A 16,686-nucleotide genomic window follows, 5' to 3' on the forward strand; every position below is an offset into this window, starting at 1 on the left:
AAATTGTATTTGATGTTGTCTTTCCTCTTCCATTATTTCTAATACTGTATGTCATTCCCTTGGGCTTTTGTTTGTTTGTTTACATTTCTACCTTTTACGTTGCTGCCCCGTTCACGAACACTTCTGTTACAACAAGTAACATTTATATCTGAGCTATTCAAATGCACAATCTTTTTGATGCCTTCTTGAATTCTTTCCTTACCAATGGATACATACAGTTGGATAATCTGTATGCTTTTTGTTTTTACGTTGTTGCATTTTCTGTAATTTGAGATGAACAATACTGTACAGTAGTAACAACAGGATTATGATCTTAGTTTACATCAGCTCCAGGATAAGATTCTGCCAACATAACACTGTTTAGGGATCTCAGATTAACTAGGATATAGTGCATTTAGCTCCTTAAAATCTTGCTGTTAATGATATCTTGCAGGAGTTTTCATATCTACAGCTGCTTTGGTGGGATATAGTAGATTGTGATGACTAGGACGGCTTCTGCTGTTTGTCTCCCTTCCTGTTTGCATACTTGTAATATAGCTTCTTGTCAACAAAAACACAGGATGTCCCATCTCCAGTGATCTTTTCTCCAAAAGAAGGCCCAGCTTAAGCCACATGGCTCACCTGAGGTTTTTCAGCGTATGCACCACTACAGAGTGTATACAACCAGTAACCACATTATTTGTGGAACCTGAAAAATGTACGTTTTGGAGTCCATGCCCCAACATTTCCCTGCTAGTATAACCTCTGACCACGTTGGCTGGGGCATTCTGGGAGATGAAGTCCAAAAAAAGCAATTTTTTCCAAACCGGTTGCTATTTGGCTGCAGCCAGGACATCTCCCTGTAAACCAGAGTTGCAAAGTCTTTTTCGTCTTACCTAGTTGGGAGAGGCCTCTGCAGTGCATTGCTTTGCAGAACGCTGATGCTCACTCGGTAGCTGTGTGCCAAAACATACTGTGTCATTTTTGCTTTCCCTTGTGACCTTAGAAAATCCCAGCACAATGTGAGCCCCAAGCCCTGGGCTCATGACAGTACGTCTCCAAAGCATTTGTGTGCGCTCACATCCTCTAGGTAGGAACCCAGCCTGCTTCGTCTGTCTCAAATCACTGGCTGGCTGGCTGGAGAGCTAAGCCGAGAGGGCGTAAAGAAGGGAGCAGGGTGAAGGACAGCTTCGGGGAGAAAAACTGCTCACAAAAAAGAGCTCTCAGGGATGAACAGAAACAGCAGAGGCTTTAGGAGACTGGATTTCTTTTTTCTGGTTCTATTTCTTACGTTGCCCTTTTTCCCCACGTGATTTTTCCATCCATTTGCTGGGCCGCAGCAGAGGGCTGAAATGTCTGCCAACGCTGTACAAAGGAACAGACCCCACTTTGTCCCCTGAGTTAGGCCGGCTGGGGCCAAGGGAGAGGAGAGAGGAGAGATTTTTAGGTGCAGTGAGACCAAAGAAGGGGGGGGGGACCAAAGAAACCTGATTTTGTGTCTCTTGCTGGGATGTTTACAGAACTGAATACCAAATCGAGGTCATAAATTATGGCACGTGTGAAATCAAACCAGAGAGCACTGACTCTCAAATAGAGTCCAGCATGAATTTTTTTTTTACAGTGTTGATCCCTGTTTTCCACTTCCCGTGTCTGACAAAGCGGGCCAAGACGATCCACAAAAGCTTTCTTTGAAATATAAGAGTTTGTCTTTAAGGTGACACAACACTTTTTATCTTCTTTCTTCCTTTTGTTTTTGCCTGAAAATTTACACAACGAAAACTCCTGGAAAGCCTTAACCTACAGAGTCAGCAACCATGCTGATGGAAGTAGGAGTCGCAACCAGTAACTCTTCCCATCTCTGAATAATAATAATATGATAATAATATAATAAGAATATTTATTTATATTGCACTCTATACCAGAGTGCATTCCAATAGTCAAAAACAGTTAAAATACAACCATAACATAATTACAATGATAAAAACATACAGTAAGCAATTATCTTTCAAGAAGGCAATAAACAATCAAAATAACTATAATAACAATATAATAATTTGTTGTTTAGTCGTTTAGTCGTGTCCGACTCTTTGTGACCCCATGGACCAGAGCACGCCAGGCCCTCCTGTCTTCTACTGCCTCCCAGAGTTGGGTCAAATTCATGTTGGTAGCTTCCAAGACACTGTCCAACCATCTCATCCTCTGTCGTCCCCTTCTCCTCTTGCCTTCACACTTTCCCAACATCAGCGTCTTTTCCAGGGAATCTTCTCCCTGGAATAATAATATATAATAAAAATAATAATATATATAATAATTAAAGTACAATAATTCTATCCCAATAATTGCCTATTTCCATGGTCAACCCCTATAGTTCCAGGCTGAAGAAGAAAAAAAAGGAACTTTTAAAAGTCTGATTTAATAATAATTGCCCCATACTGAGAAAAAAGTTAGGTTTAGGTAGAGACGACATCAACGGCGGCTGCAGAAATCATTAAGGGGTGGGGACAAAGCCTATTAATGATACTTATGGATTGTTGACCTCACCCTAATTTTTATCTGAGTACACTTAAAGATATACCAAGTGTAAGATTCCGGGTGTGTGTGTGTGTAAATGCTCTCCTCTTGCTCTCCACCCATCCACCCCATCCCATGAACATCCATGGATTAGGTAAAGGTAAAGGTTCCCCTTGATATTTAGTCCAGTCGTGTCTGACTCTAGGGCTCAGTGCTCATCCCCATCTCCAAGCCGTAGAGCCAGTGTTTGTCCGAAGACAGTTTCCGTTGTCACGTGGCCAGCGGGACTAGACAGGGAATGCCATTACCTTCCCACTATGGTGGTACCTATTTATCTACTCACATTTACATGTTTTTGAACTGCTAGGTTGGCAGGAGCTGGGACAAGTGAGGGGAGCTCCCTCCATCGCATGGATTCGATCTTACGACTGCAGGTCTTCTGACCTTGCAGCACAGAGGCTTCAGCGGTTTAACCCGCAGCGCCGCCACCACTTAAATGCAAGCATAAAGGGAGACATATTCCTGTACGCTTGCATTTAAGTATGTATTAAACATTGTTTTTGAAAGCCTAGCCTGCTCCATGGACTGGTAGCAAGAAGCAATAATCCATAACAAGACATAAACAATAATTTATTTTAAAAACTGAAGAGATAGATGCACAAGGAATAGTAAAATCTACACCCAGCCACTTTGACCTCATTCACAAACTGCTCACACACTGACAAGCATGTGCGTGTGTGTGTGTGTGTGCGCACACACACACACACACACACACACACACACACACACACACACACGTTGCCAGTGTGCCAGGGGCAAAGTGACCCACAACTCTGCCACGGCCTATCAGCGCCTGTCTCCTTATACCTTTTTAATATGAGACTACAGGTACTTTCCACTTTTGCTTTTCGAGACCAAGGCAGAGAAGGGAGTGGCTCTGTGTCCCACTTTCCACATGACAATCCTCTATTTGAAAGGCTGTCAGAGGACAAGTTTCTGTTTCAGGGGATGCTTTCTTCAAGGGCTGGCCAGTTCGAGTCCAGTTTAAAGACTTGTGAGAAGAGAAAGCAAGGACCTTTAAATGGCCCATCAATGCTTAGGACATAGACAGTAGACTGTGTGCATCAGGCACACAGGAATATGCAACTGCCAGTCCAGCTGACTTCTTTACAGGGAAGAGGGAGGAGATGGGTCAAGAATGAGGAATGCTGGGAAGTGTAGTCTAAACACATCTGGAGGGCTGCACTCTGCCCATTTGATTTAAATGGTAGCAATTATTTCTAAACTTGCATCTATACACATGAATTAACATATATATCATTGTGGCAAAAATCCTGGTGCTTAGTGTAGTAAATCACACTAGAGTAGGCTCATTGAATCAACGGGGAGTTGGCGAATCAACTCTGCTATACGTTCCATGGATTCAAATTGGCCTCCTTTAACTGTGATTTGTTCTGCTAATACTATAGTTAGAGCAGGCCTGTGTCCACACTACTTTAGGAAGGCCATTTTCAAACCATCGTTGGAGCATAATTACAGCTGGAAAACCTGCCCATCCTTTGTTGTGAGTAAACCCCACAGACAGATTTACAGTGCTGACTTGCTAGACAATGATAATCCGTTCTACTGAAATCGCTGTTTAGCGAAATCATTGTCTAGCAAAAAGCATTTCCCCAGTGGAATGCATTGAAACCTGTTTAATGCGTTCCAATGGGGAAGAATCGTCGTTGTCTAGCGAAGATCGGCCATAGGAAAGCCACTTTGCGAACTGCCGATCAGCTGTTTAAATAGCTGTCTTGCGAAGCTTAGGTCCCGAAAACACCCGTTTTGCAAGCACGGAGGGAGCTGTCAATATCGTCGTCTAGCGAAAATCGGTTTGTGAAGCAGGGACCAAACATTGTCCAGCAAAATTCCCCCATAGGAATCACTGTTTTGCGAATCACTATAGTGATCGCAAAAAGTCAATGTCTAGCGAAAAAACTGCCATGCGGGGTAACTGTCTAGCGAGGCACCACTGTATTTACCCTAGACAGGATAAGGCGTTGTAGCTTTTGGCATTCAGTGACCATGGTTAAATAGGGGTAATTTTAATCTGTATTGCTTATCTTTATCATGCAATTTACCATTATCAGAGTGGTATAAATATACCGCTCAGAGTGGTATAAATATACCAGATGGGTGGGATATAAATCAAATAAATAAATAAATAAATAAATAAATAAATATTGGATTTTCTTTAATAAAGCCTTGGCATGTGCTTCACAGTTCTCGGAATGTGAAACAAGGGAGGAAGTCCAGAAAAAAAAGAAGTACAGTGACCAGCTCAGGAGATGTTATTTCTCTGGCACAGAAGCTATGTCTTTAGCTCTCAGGTGGCCCTTTCAATAGTATTCACCTGGAGGTATAAACAAGGCAGGGCTCTGGGGACTGGCTAGACATGTAATTCTTCTAGGATGCTCTTCAAGCTCCTCTAGACATCCCCAGGGGACTAAGACCTCTGAAACAGAAGTGCTGAATAAAAAAGTGACCTTAAATCACCAGTCTGGTCAGAACAGGGCAACAGACTAAGAACAATGAAGATACAGTTTGGAGATTTCTCTGTGTTGTATGTGTACGTTTTCTCTCTTGTCTGGAAAAGTAACAAAGAGCTCGGTGCAATATTCACACAGACTAAATCCATTATACAGTAGTTTTAAGACAAAGAGGAGGAGGTGGGTAGCTAAGAAGACAGAGTCAGGGATTCAGAATAACCTTAATGATCACAAGCTAAACATAATGTCAATTAAGAGGCACCAGAGTTTCAGAAGGATACCAACAAGCTGCAGCAGGTCCAGGAGAAAGCGAGCAGGAGATTTCTAACCAAACTCTGTGAAGAATGGCTGAGGGAGTTGTGTACGCTTAGCCTAAAAAAGAAAATGCTGAAAGGTCGTAAGATAGCAGGCTTTCAATAAGTGAAAGGCTCTTGTGTGGAGGGAGCTTGTTCCCTGGGGCTGGTGCGGACAGGACCTGAAGCAGTGTTTCAATGTGGCCAAAACAGAGCCGTTGTCGGCCTCTTCCCCCAGCAAGAACAAAGCTAGTTGGCAAGGGCCGAAGTAGCTCAAAAGCTGGCCAGCACTGGCTGCACAAAAGCACTGGCTTTTGGGCGCCTGCTTTGGTAGCCCCATTTTCATCACACATGCATGCACCAGGCTTCCGTTCCTCCTCTGAAAGGCTTGCTCGTCCGGCAGGTGGCTGGGCTGCTGTGGCTAGGGAGCACATATTGAGTGCAGTGGTGGTGGTGGGTCTCCCAAACCATTGATGGCATCGCGGTTGCTTCGATGGTGCCCCTGGCTGCCGCTGTCCAGCCACCAGGCCTGCGGAAAAGGCAGGCCTCTCTTGCCTGGCTGAAGCCTTTTTGCGCCTTAAAACAGCACCCAGGGTGCACTCTGTTAAAGCGCAGTCGGGTGTGCGTCGTGCGGAGTGACAAAAATCACTTTGCATGGAGACCAGATTGAGGGAAGTGTGTCGTCCCAACCGGAGAAATGAAGCAATGGATGCTTTTCTTATCACTTCCCTCTTTCTCAGTAACAACTTCATTTACTTGTGATTGAAGTCAGCGGCAAACCAGCAGTAACTCTGGTTCAGGTCCATGGGGGAAATGGGAATTCTAATGGGGTAAAAATGTTTTGAATGACTATGCAGTTAAAAGAGAGAGAGAGAGAGAGAGAGAGAGAGAGAGAGAGAGAGAGGACCAGGGCTGTCCCAAGACATTTCCCTGCCTGAGACAAAGGGGAAGGGGGGCATCTCCTCCCTCTTCCCTGTAAAGAAGTCAGCTGGACCGGCAGTTGCATATTCCTGTGACTCTGGTGAGGGGATGACATCTGTCATGCCATGATTTTTAGTTCCTCGAGATGTTTTAGACTGCAGCTCTCAGATGCTCCAACCAGCCAGACCAATGATCATCGATTCTAGACGCCGAACTCCTAAATCTCTGAAGAGCCAAAGTCAGCAGACAGTTGAGGGGAGGTGATGTGCTGTTTCGAGCGGCAGAGCTGTCCTTCGACAGAGGGAAGCGGCTGAGGGGCTCCAGAGGAACAGCTGTGGGACTGGGGATGTTGCCCAACGGCGTCTCCTGCCTGCAGAGATTCTTTCATTCTTCGCCGTGGCCGTGCCAGTCCTGAACAAGAGCCTGATGCATCCTTTGTATTCATTAACACCTAGGAGAAGGATGTTGTTCTGTGTTTTGAAAGAGGTAGCAGGATGATTCCCCCCCGCCCCAAACCACCACCTCCAGCCCCATAAACAAAGCATTGGCCGTGTATGCTCACCCACCTACCATGCTGTCTCTTTTGGTAGGCCACCTCACACGCTGACTGGATTTGGATTGTGTAAGAAACAACTAGCAAGCAAGCAAGCATGTAAAAGCTCACACTTCTGCTTTGAGCAACGCTCACTGCAAAGTCTGAAGGAGAACCTCCATCTTTGCCACCTGTGGTCTCTTTTCTCAAGCTTCAGACGCAGAACTTGGAACGCTGACGTATTGGGATGGAGACGACAGTTCACGCAGCAGAATGCCAGCCCTAGTGAGAAACTTTCGAATGGACAGCCTGCAGCCATCCCTGAGAAACGGATTTATTTTGCTCCCGGATCTCCCCTTTTTCTCACTTGGCAACCGTCTCCAGTCCTATCCTTTTTACAAACTGCAAAGTCTCCTTGGCGGCTAGCCACCTAAAGATTTTTTTAAAGTCAACTTAAACTTGCTGCTTTCCGGCAACAGCTAATCCATTCATTGACTTAATTCAAACAGCTAGATGGCTCTGATCCAATAAACACAGCAGTCGAGAGCCCACGTACAAGAGTAGATAGATATCCTGTCCCTTAAAAAGGGGTAAGCGAGGAATATTGCAGAGGCACATGTAGCACCCAAAAGTTTTGAGGACCTGTGGCCCCCCTCTGGCCTTCCTGGAAACCTGCAGGAATAGCAATTCACCTTTTAAAGAGATCATAAGGCTCCTGGCACTGTTTAGACTTCTGGCCACATACAATTTTATTGTACGTTTGGTGTTCTGGATAGCATTTGGGGCCTTGGAGAAATCTGGGGGAGAAAATTTGCTCCCAGATCAACTAGAGCTTCCAGTCCTTGCTTTTATAGTATGGGAGAGGAATGAATTTGGCATTTGTCTGGCCTGCATGGATAGAACAAGTTTTACCTGCAGAAACTCCATCTCAAGCACAAGAAGAGCTGCTGGTAAAAGCCACGCAACCTGGGTATTAATTCAAAAAGGCTGTGTGTCTAGGGGAGCATGAGGGATTAAATTCCCTCGGATCGGTGAGTGGACTGTCCGGCCCCAAGGTGGTAACTTGACCCTCATTAACGCCACCTGTTCAGGGATGTTCATATTTGTATATGAATACCTCCATCTCTAATTGAAATAGTAAGAGATTTTGTACATCTTGGTTCCATCATCAAGTCCAAGTGGAGACTACGGCCAAGATATCAGAAAAAGATTTAGGTGTGGGTGCAGAAGTGGTGGTGGAAAGCCCGGCAGAACTGGGCCTGGCGGGCAGTAAAAAAAATCTGCAGTAGCAGCTCCAGCAACGACACCCAGGCCGTGCCCGCCTCCATGTCGTCTTCCTCCTTAGGCCACCCTTCTCCTTCCTCCTCCTCCTGCTCCATCTCCTGCTGCTGCTCCTGCACCTCCTCCTCCTTGCCTCCAGGTTGGTCTCTGGCTGGCTGGTGTCCCTGGCGTAGGTGGCACTTCCTTCCACAGTGCTCACTGCCAGCAGCATCCCCTGGAGCCACAGGCAAACTGCCATGGCCACAGTCTCCTCCGGCCCAGCCAATCACCAGCAGGACCTCCTCCACTACACCTGCCTTCCCCCGGGCGCTGCTCGCAACCCATGCTACACCACTGCTTCCCACTTCTCCTCTTGTCTCCGATTTCGAAGGAGGTGTGTGTGGGGGGGGGGACACCTAAAATAATAATAATTCTCCCGCCCAAACTGAGGGGAGAGCTGAAAGGGACAAGGCTTGCGATGGGGGAAACACACACAGGGGGTGGAGAAGGAGATGCTGGAGGGGAGGGGCATGAAAAGGAAAGATGTCTGTCTCCCTGGGCTGCCAGGAAACCTCTGTTTTTAAGGGGTTGTTTTTCCTGTGTGGCATTCTGCTCTTTTGCTATAAGGTAAAGGTAAAGGTTCCCCTTGACAATTTTTGTCCAGTCGTGTTCGACTCTAGGGGGCGGTGCTCATCCCCGTTTCCAAGCCATAGAGCCAGCGTTTGTCCGAAGACAATCTTTCCATGGTCACATGGCCAGTGCGACTTAGACACGGAACGCTGTTACCTTCCCACGGAAGTGGTCCCTATTTATCTACTTGCATTTGCATGCTTTCGAACCGCTAGGTTGGCAGGAGCTCGGACAAGTGATGGGCGCTCACTCCGTCGCGTGGATTCGATCTTACGACTGCTTGGTCTTCTGACCCTGCAGCACAGGCTTCTGCGGTTTAGCCCACAGCGCCACCACGTCCCTTTTGCTATACCAGATGAAATAAATTTTTAAAAACAAGGAGAGGCAAGAGGACGAACACAGTGAAACAAAACCCATATGACAACCACGTGACTTTAAACAGAATTCAAAAGCCCCAATCCAGCACCCAATTTCTTTCATTACTGTACTGTAATACTGTTCTGAGGCTCAGAAGAGTTAGAAAAGATCGTCAAATGTAAGGCTGTGTCACTGGAGATTGAGGCCAAGACCATCCACATTCTTGTAGTTCTGATCACTATGTTCAGGTGTGAAAACTGGACAGTAAAGAAAGCTGATAGGGAAAAAAATGATTTGTTTGAAACATGGCGCCGGACGATTGCTTTCTGGATACCTTGGACTGCCAGAAAGACAAAAAAAAGTGGGTTGTAAAACAAATCCAGCCTGAACTATCTCTGGAGGCAAAAATATTGAAACTGAGGCTGGCCTACTTTCGGCACATCATGAGAAGGCAAGACTCTCTAGAAAAAGACAATGATGCTGCGAAAGGTTGAAAGCGGAAAAAAAGAGGAAGACCAAATACGAGATTCTTTACTCCCTAAAGAAATCCATAGGCAAAAATTTGCAAGAGCTGTGCAAGACGGTTGAGGACAAGACATTTCAAAGGTCGCTCATTCGCAGGCTCATCATGCATCAGAGGAGACTTGATGGCACGTCGTAACAAATTGCTGCTTCATCTTTTCCCTCTCTCCCTAGTTTGAATCCAGCAAAGAGTTCCGTATGTGAACTATGGAAAGTTATTTCTTCTGCACAGATGCCTATCCAGAAGGACAGTACAGTGCCTTGACTCCTTGAACTAAATTTCAGTTTGCATGTATTTCTCCCTATTAGGCAAGGTTAGTAAGGAAGGGCTGTCCACTCAGTGGTGCTTCGCATGCAGAAGGTCCCAAGGTCAATCCATAAGATCTTCAGGTGGAGAAGGGAGCACCGCAATCAGGCCTGCAGTGGAAAGAGAGCCCTGTCATTCCAGGTGATGAAACACTTGCACAAAGCACCCCACAGCCAAGCACAAGACATTTCATTCAGAAATACACAGTATGCTTCCAACAGAAGCAAAACCTTGATATACAACGTTGTGTGCAACAGATAAGGCCACCTACTGATGACTATTTCTCTTAAACTCTTGAGGAAGGGCAGTAGGAAGAGCATCGGCTTCCCCTACAAAAGAGTCTAGATCCAGTCCCGCAGGAGTAGCTGTTCTGAGTAGTAAACCTAGGAAAGATGCAAGCCACACCTGAGAGATCCACATCTCCAAGCCTGGAAAGATGCTACCAGTCTTGACTTGACCATATTAAGCTCAGGGGATCAAAGGTCTGACTCAACAGAAGCCAACTCCTAAATATCTGTGTCCTCAGTTTATGTCTCTCCTTCAGCACACCCAGGCTTTGCACTAATCTTACTACTAGTCATTCAGATACCTTCTCTCTTCCAGATTAATCTGCATCATTCCTTCCATCAGAGATGGGGCATTTCCAGCTTGCTGCTTGAACATGGCCCATAGGGGTTTTTCCATATGTCTGCATTCAGGGATTGAAGCTAAACTTTTGCCTAAGAATGAACTCTGATTTGAAGTTGGGAAGGATCTGCATGAAGCAGGAGCTCTGGTTTGCAGCCTGGGGGTGTTTTGCATGTTAACAGGAGATATGGTTTGCAGATTGGGAAAGATTTTGCAAGTTCACGAGCAAATAGAGGCTCCTCCTCCTTATTTCTCATTATGTGGTGGATAAGAGAGTGACTAAAATGATGACTGGGCTGGGGCACCTCCCTTCTGAGAAAAGGCTACAGCATTCTGCGCTCTTTAGAGAACAGGCGTCTGAGAGGGGACATGATTGAGACCTATAAAATTATGCAGGGGACGGATAAAGTGGATAGAGGGAAGCTCTTTTCCCTCTCACGCAATACCAGAACCAGGGGACATCCACTCACATTGAGTGTTGGGAGAGCGAGAACAGACAAAAGAAAATATTTCTTGACCCAGCATGTTGTTAGTCTGTGGAACTCCTTGCCACAGGATGTAGTGATGTTATCTGGTTTAGATGCCTTTAAAAGGAGATTGGACAAATTTCTGGAGGAAAAGTCTATTCTAGGTTACAATCCATGATGGGGAGGTATACTCTCTAGGCTTAGAAGGAAGGTACTTCAAAATGCCAGATGCAGGGGAGGGTTATCAGGAGACAGGTATCTAGTTGTCTTGTGGGTTCCCAGAGGCATCTGGTGGAGCCACTGTGAAATACAGGAAGCTGGACTAGATGGGCCCTTGGCCTGATCCAGTAGGGCTCTTCTTATGTGGACGAATATTTCCAGCCTCAGTATATTCTTGTGAGGTATCTCATAGCAATGCAAATATTTTCGGATGACTTGGTCTTAAACGCATAAAGAAGACCTATTAGCTTGACACAAAACCTCCTGGAAAAGGAAAATAAACACTTCGAAAGCTACCATGGACAGCATTTTTTTACTTTTGGGGGGCAACCTGGCTATAAGGGTCTGTCATGAGGAGTGCCGGCTCTTCCAGATTTACTACCGTCCAGTGGAGAGAGCAACATGGATCAGCAAAGTGATGGGAGTTGGAGAAGATGCCAAAAGGTTTTCACACAAACGTATGAGTGGGTCCCCCCCAGGAAACAAGACCAGAGAGCTGGCATTAGATGAACCTTAGCTGACAGGCATATGAAATGGCTTCAGCATCTGCTCCCATTCTTGTCTGCTTACTATGTAAACCATTGTGGCCATAAGACACTTTAAACTTGGGAAGCTCATATCTGGACAAATACACAGATGATGGTGTGGCAGATCCACTACAGATAGACATGCTTTTCTCACCTGCCACACCTGTGTTGCTCCCATTGCCAGAAGCTGGGCATGTATAGTTTTCTTCTCTGGGGGAGCTGCCAGCCGTGGGGAACCTCCATTCTAGTCAATACAAAGTTCTCATTGATGGAAGCTCCTGCCCCTTCAGTAAGTAGCCTGTCCACTTGGCTAGACAAGGCTTTGCATCTTCCTTCTCTCCGAGAAATATCTTGAGTGCAAGGCCAGTGGAAAGACGGCCTTAAAAACAAACAAACCTATGACCTCTTCTGATCAACATAAAAATCTCTCTTTAAACTTGTCTTCCCCTAATTGTTTTGTATGAAATTTGAAATGTTTTTGACTAAGCACAGGTCAAAGCCTTTGCAACTTTTGAATGTAGGCACATTATCACTTAGGACGATGCAATAAGCTGCATTGTAAGAAAGCAATAGGTGTATTTAGTCCCCTCTTTTTCCTAATAAGCACTTATATTGCAATTTTGAATATATTTTAAAATCCACACACACATGCACATGTGAAGTACCAATAGGCCTTCCATATCGCTAAAAGAGATAATCACAAAAAATGATAAAATGGAATCACCCAAAATAGGTTATCATTATTCTTTTCCTGCTCCGATCTTGTGAATAACATTCTCTTTTTTTAAAAAAGGTCAAGAGTAAGCAGTTAAATAAACACAAAAATTTAACAGAACTCTCTTTATATTATGAAAGAATATAAGAATCCCTACAAGAAATAATAATAGGAATAATGGGCCTAAATCACACACTCCACTCATCTCTCAGCAAATGCCGGAAAGCCAGTGTGATGTAGTTCTTAGAGTATCAGGCTACAACTCAGAAGACCTGGGTTCAAATTCCTGTTCAGCTCTTGTTGCAGTCTCTTCGCCTGACCCACCTGACAGGCTGTTGTGGAGATAATGTGTGGAGTAGGAGAGCCGTGTGTGCCACCTTGAGCCTGCAGGAAGAAAAGCAGGGTATAAGATGCAATGAATGAATCAATGATTAGCAAAAAAAAAAAACCTTAACATGGTTCTTGGGGCAGAAGCTTCCTTAGGCGAGAAACCCCAAATGAAGCGGCCTTCTGTTTTGTCACAAGCTCAGGCCTCAGAGAATGATCTCCAGTGCATGCAGTTCCCTAACAGAAGATACATTCCATCAAGCTTATTATAAATTGTTTATTAAAAGAGAACAGTTCCATGCAGTGCATCACTATAAGGAAGCCACTCAATGAGTATCTGCCGTGGTATCTGTGTTGTGTTCCTCACTGATCCGTTCAATATTTATCCTTTCAACTACAGAACAAAAGCACCAAACGCAAGTAGACCCAATATTTTGAGTATGCTGTATAATTTTGTTGGTTTTTAAAGTTCCATTTCCAGTTGCATTATTTTGTCTAGCCGTTAGCTTTTGTGATCACCTGTATTGGAGCTTTGGGGCAGTTGCTACCCATGATGACACACAGAGTAGGGCACGGTGTTGGAGTGAACACCACTCATTTTTTACGCACTCTGCTTACGCAGGTAAGGACTGAATCTGTAATAAAATTTGTATCTTTTGATAATACTTTCCTATGAGTTTAGCACTATTCGCTATAGCACTGAACTGATAGAACACTAATTCAAATAACCAGGTCTTGTAAGTTCAGCGTTATTTCACTTGACAAATATGAACGAGGAGGGGCAAGGAGGCATTTGAATGCTAGTGAAAGGGGTGGGCAAGAGGGTGGCTATAATGACAGGAAAGGGTGAGGGGCAATGTGATGTGTGGACACCTAAAATCCACTTTCCCAGGATAAACACTTCCATGTGAACAGCGACAGTGATTTAAATGTCAAGGTGCAATATAGAAATACAGAGCTTGGGTTTCCAGCAAACGTGCAGCCACACCCATCCATCCAAAACAGTTTAAGCACCACTTCCCGGAATAAAAGTACAGCTCACCCACAGCCAGTCATTCAGCAACAAATCCGAAGCAATTCTCTTTGCAAAAACACTCCCCCACTGGCTACATGGATGACTGCTTGGCACGAGGCTAACAGCAAGACTGTTTAGTGTCCCTGTTTTCCTTTCAAGCCAGATGCTCAAATGCAGATCCCCAACTGCAGAAGATAATCAGACCTCTTTTAGCTTCTGCCCTTTCCAAGCAGCCGGAGTTGCTTTCCAAACTCTTTTATTTACACATTTACGACTCCTGTCTTTGCAATGGAAGACTCCACTGGAGTGCAGAACACTCGTTCAGAACTTGGCTGTTGGTAGAGATTCGCCTAATCACAGTCATTATCTGGATACAGGTAATGGACATCTTTCCTGTGTTAAATTTGAGAGGGAAGGGATGAGAGTAGGCACTTCTCGAGAAAGGGATAATGCTTCTAAGCCTTGCTATAACTGTTAGGCGCTAACCCTTGGAATCCTTCAACCTTCTTTACATACACTAAAAAGTTAGAACTAGACATGGGGGTATTCGTATTTATTTATGAATACGAATATCCCCCCCACAGGTGGAGATAATGAGGGTCTGGCCCAGGGGACTGGACTGTCTACTCATTCTTCCGCTGCTGCCAAACTCCCTTCCTATCACTCCAGAGCTTGCAATCAACTAGCCACTCCTGGTAGGAGGCGGGATGCCGAGCCTCCCTGCCAGGTTGAAGAATGGCTTGCAGACTGGGTGCTCCGGAGCAATTGGAAGGTGACCCAGAGCCCGCAGAAGCAGCGGGATGGTGAGTGGACAGTCCGGCCCCAGGGGTCTAGAACCTCGTTATCACCACCTGTGCGGGGGTATTCGTATACGAATGCCCCCATCTCTGGTTAGAACAATAAGTGTGATGGGTGTTAGATTCTGGAAGCTGTCCAAAAAACTTTTTTCCAAGTTCTGAAAGAGAGGATGTTTCCACTTAGTAATATCAAACACATTCTGAATGATAAAATTCTCCGACACATACCCACACACCACAGAGCCTACCCAAAAATGTTGGTGCCTAAGGCAAAGAACGCGATGGGAAACCTCCTCCATTGCTTATACAGAATTTGACCAGCAGCTATTTCCAGGATATTCTATGAAAAAAAAGGGAATGTCTCCCATGTCTAAAGAACAATACTGGTAGCAAAATTGCATTCTCTACCACATGTGGTGCTGGAGAAGACTCTTGAGAGTCCCCTGAACTGCAAGGAGAACAAACAAACCTATCCATTCTGAAGGAAATCAACCCTGAGTGCTCACTGGAAGGATAGATCTTGAAGCTGAGGCTCCAATACTTTGGCCATCTCATGAGAAGAGAAGGCTCCCTGGAGAAGACTCTGATGTTGGGAAAAAGTGAAGGCATGAGGAGAAGGGGATGACAGAGGACGAGATGGCTGGACAGTGTCATTGAAGTGACCAACATGAATTTAACCCAACTCTGGGAGGCAGTGGAAGACAGGCGGGCCTGGCGTGCTCTGGTCCATGGGGTCACGAAGAGCTGGACAAGACTTAACGACTAAACAACAACAACAACAAAACCACATGTGAGGATGCCAGGCCGTTTTAGAGAATCAGGGCATGTGGCACATACAGCTCTGTCCTTCCATAAAGAATGGTAGCAGGAACCAAGGAACTGCCTTTGTTGTCTCACATCATCTATCACCTGAGGTGTTTGCTTGCCTCACTTCGCCCAACAGTAGGGACAAGTGTTCCACCACAATTTGATACTAGTTTTACCTAGCCATATATGCTGTCTTTGGGCAAATGTGTAAAAACAGACAGAATCAGAGGTATTTGTCTGATACCAGAGCAATGACAAGGGTTTTCTTCAAGGAGGGGTGAAGAAAACACAATGTATTTTTTAATCTCATTAGGCATATGTAGGGTTAAAAAGATAGTAGGCTATTTGAGTGATAGAATAACAAAATCTAAAATAATAGATAGAGCTGATGAAGGCAAGTGACAGCTGAACCCTCCAATGAACCCCAAGATCTCCCTTGGATACTCCAATCACTGGCTCACTAGGAGGGCTCAGATTGAAGTCACCATGCTCTATATATACTCCCTTGCAGTTCCTACACCGGACTGTCTATGCAGTTGTACAATGAAGAGAAGTGCTTGTGTCACTATTTACGGCTTGGTCACACTACTGATTTGTCTCGGTTTCAGCTCCAATGTATTTAAAGTCGATTTAACTGAGTTTTTTTTTCCCCTGTGTGTGTGCACTTTGAAAATTATTACTCTGAAATAACGTAAGGGCTTAAAACTGCTCTAGGAGATTACACACAAGATTTTAAATAATTTTATTAGCCAGCATGTTTGCAGACCATGTTTTCAATTTTTTGCAGTATTTCTTTGGTTTTCATCAATCCCTTGGAATACCTGAATTTCTCTTTAAAAAAAAAATAAGTGGCATGTCACTACAGTAACGCAGTGCTAAAGTTAAAGATTAAAAATAATTTCAGATTGACAGCAATGTCTCTGCACTCGAAAACCCGCAACCACTCACAAAAGCAGTATTTAATATGACGGTAGCACTCACATCTCCCAAAGCGATTCATAAAGAACTTATTTTAAGAACTGAAGTATTTTAAGAAGCCCCTGCTGGCCAGTTTAAAAAGAACACACCTTGTTTTGCAGCCTCCCAAAATCAGTTTTGTCTGTGTATCGTACAGCTGGGGATTTCTGAATCAATTTAAATACTGCCAAGACTGATTCAACTGCAGTTCTTATTGCCAGTGTGACCGAGTCCTTAGACAGTCTTTTTGCATTTGGGAATATTCTTTTTCCTTGTTCGCTTAATTAGCTTAGTTTATTAAACTTTACTGAAACATTATTACACTTTTAGGATGGAGTGTGTATGTGACCGGGAAGGATCATTGCTGCTTGGACTTTGAACAACA

General features: G+C 44.7%; 1 long non-coding RNA gene across 1 annotated transcript in view; it reads left to right on the forward strand.

Annotated features, from left to right (window-relative positions):
* LOC144584274 (uncharacterized) overlaps positions 1-16,686 on the forward strand; it is a 29,048-nt gene that overhangs the window by 637 nt on the left and 11,725 nt on the right. The window lies entirely within an intron of this gene.

This window comes from Pogona vitticeps, chromosome 9 (assembly GCF_051106095.1).
Source record: "Pogona vitticeps strain Pit_001003342236 chromosome 9, PviZW2.1, whole genome shotgun sequence".
Classification (NCBI taxonomy): Eukaryota; Metazoa; Chordata; class Lepidosauria; order Squamata; family Agamidae; genus Pogona; species Pogona vitticeps.